The sequence below is a fragment of the Xiphophorus maculatus genome, chromosome 23, assembly GCF_002775205.1.
Source record: "Xiphophorus maculatus strain JP 163 A chromosome 23, X_maculatus-5.0-male, whole genome shotgun sequence".
Taxonomy (NCBI): domain Eukaryota; kingdom Metazoa; phylum Chordata; class Actinopteri; order Cyprinodontiformes; family Poeciliidae; genus Xiphophorus; species Xiphophorus maculatus.
This window is the reverse complement of record NC_036465.1, coordinates 26227267-26230193: the sequence shown is the minus strand read 5'-3', so window position 1 is coordinate 26230193 and position 2927 is coordinate 26227267.

Sequence of the window (2927 nt, the reverse complement as noted above, 5' to 3'; positions counted from 1 at the left end):
TCCCTCCAGGATTTCATGATTCTTGTTGTGATTCTTTGCAATAAAAATGTAAGTGTTTGTGGTTCTAATTTGGACATATTTGTGATATTTGTGCTTATTTATGACGATAAATGCAACTTTTTATTACTTTCTGTATAGATCATGGACTATAATCTGACATCAATTAAAGCTGAGGGGGCTGTTTAGGACAGGCAAGAAAGTTTTTGACAATTTTTGAGAACAATCTGCAATAAACTCCCGACTATTAGTGCGAAAAGTGCAGGGATTTGTTTGATTTTGTGTGGATTTCCACAATAATTTTCAAGCAACTGGAGGGACTGATTGATATAACTTGGCAGTAAACAGATAAAAACTGCATTGATTTGATTGAAAACATAATATTTAAGCAGACTTAATATTTAGTCTAGAATCTAGAGGGCCACATAAAAAGCTGTGGTGGGCCAGATTTGGCCCACAGGCCTTGAGTTTGACACATGTGGTGTAAGTGAAAAGATCTGCCAGGGACGCCAGCACTTCATGAGTATTAAGGAATTACTGACTTGAAACAAGCTCCTATATCTTGCTTGAAAAGTTTCTTGTTAGTTAGTTTTGTCCTATTCCAAGTGTATTTGCACTAGAAACTAGACAAAAAAGAAAAACTAGTTGGTGAGATTTAGGGTTTTTTGCAGGGCTTTGTTTACTGCAGACTGCGTCACAACTAGCAATGACGACTTCAGCGAACCCCTATCCCTTCAACGTCGCTCCACACGTTTCTTAAACATCTCTGCAACAATCGAGGCCACGTTTATTAACTGCTTGACTTAGGTTAGCACTTGAACACTCAATGACCCAGATTCCCAAGCTGTCGCCGGCACGTCCATTTAAAATGAGAAATCCAAAAATAGATCCCTCGTTTTTCTTAGGTGAAATGGCAATGCGGAGTTTAAATGTTGCCTTCACTAAACATGGAAGGAAATCACACAAATGATTTCCTCTTCTAGGCGTGGAAGAGATTCTGGGCTGCTGTGAGATTCTCACGCAGTTTGACGGCTTTCATTAGAAGCACAATGTGTGCAAAAGACTTGCAGAAAATGTTTAAATGTCTTACTTTCTGTTTATGCTGCATCTCAACTGGTTAACGGTCTGCACTGCAAAAACGCAAAACGTTAAAAAGCAGTTTTGGTTTCCAGTGCAAACAACTTAGTACACTTGAAATAGAGTAAAACCTATTTACAAGTAAGTTTTCAGCAAGAAATAGGAGTTTGTTTTAACTCAGTAATTGATTAATATTGATGAAAAAATACTGGTGGTAAGCGAAATAACCTGCCAGTGGAATAATACATTCTATCCTGCAGTATAGTAACTTAAGAAGGCTTGTTCCACTGATAGATTATTTCAATTATAATTAGTATCTTTTCCTCAACATTAAGGAATTGTTGACTTAAGCTCCCATATGTTGTTGAAAAGTGACTTGTAAGTTAGTTTGTCTTATTTCAAGTGTACTAAGATATTTGGCAACATTTGGTATTTTTGCAGTCTACCTGCAGCACACACCTGCAATGTTGTGAAAAATCTTCTACTGTATTAAATCAGACCTATGGTGCGAGAGAGAGAGAGACGCTTGCTATTTCCTCCTTTGCTGACATTATTTTAGCTTTAAAACAGTAGGTTTTTTGGGTTGTTTTTTTTTTTTAAGTGACCTCCTCTTTTAGTTTCAACACTATGACTATGCCAATTAGACAAATTGTAATTGGTGGACTTCAAAACCCGTGAAAGGTACAGATGGAAAATATGCGTGTTTTAAAACCTTCATATACCCTGGTACGGAAGTGGATCTGTGCCATCTGTGGCTATTAATAGCTAAAACTCGACCTTTCTTACTTTATTCATAAATCTGCACTTGTGGAAATAAGATAGCGAATGTAATGTCTCAACGACTGATCTTCATCAAATCTCCACGCTTTAACCTGGGACTGAACAATAAGTCAATAACCATAAAAATAGCGCAACAGACACGTGGTCAATATCAATACTGTGTGTTTACTGACACGTCAGTAAACACATTACCAACAGAGACATTACCAACCCTGACCATAGGTGGCGCAAGACAGGAGAGGGAATGGAGAAGAAGAAGAAAAAAGACCGTGAGGAAGACGCTGTGTTTGTGGACTGTACAACTATTGCTTTGGTTAATTAAATAAAATAAAGACCATTCAACAATTATTACCTTTTTCCTTTGACTGTACCATAGAATACTCAGTAATTTCACTGAACTTATATCCAGAACCGCACAGCATTCTGGGGGATGTAGGCAAAGGAGGAAAGACTTTAAGCGCTCAAACTCTTACTGCTTGTAAGCACGGCTGGTGGTTTCAACTCACTCACTCACTCTTTAGTTACCTCGCAACAACTTGTTGAGTAACTTGCAGCAGCAGTTTAATTTTTCGTCACTGTGCCTCATAACTCCTTAAAGATAAATGTGAAGTGAAAACTGGGTAAAACAGTTAAGGCCACAGCGTATTTCAGATATTTAAAACAAAAAACTAATCAACAATTATCGATATTGACTGATATGAAACGCTTGTTTCGTGACAGGTCTTTCAACCATACCGTCCAGCCCTACTTTAAACCTAACGCCAAGAAAATAGATCTACCTCAGTGTTCACACTAATGTTCGAGTCAGACAGGAAACTCTGAAGTATGTTATTAAATCCAGTGAAAAGACTCACTGTGGCACTTCATGGAAACCTGGTGAAAAATCAAAAGCTTGAGTCTGTTGGCGGTAATTTGGTTCTTGTGTGGTCAAAGTACACACACCATTATCCTGATAGCAATAGGCAACATTATGTTACTAAATTGTCCTCCCAGGTCTTCTGTTGCTGTAGTAGGCTGGTGGAGGTGAAGTAGAGAAGTCATTGAGCTGCCTAAGAAAATGGACTGGAGTGTGT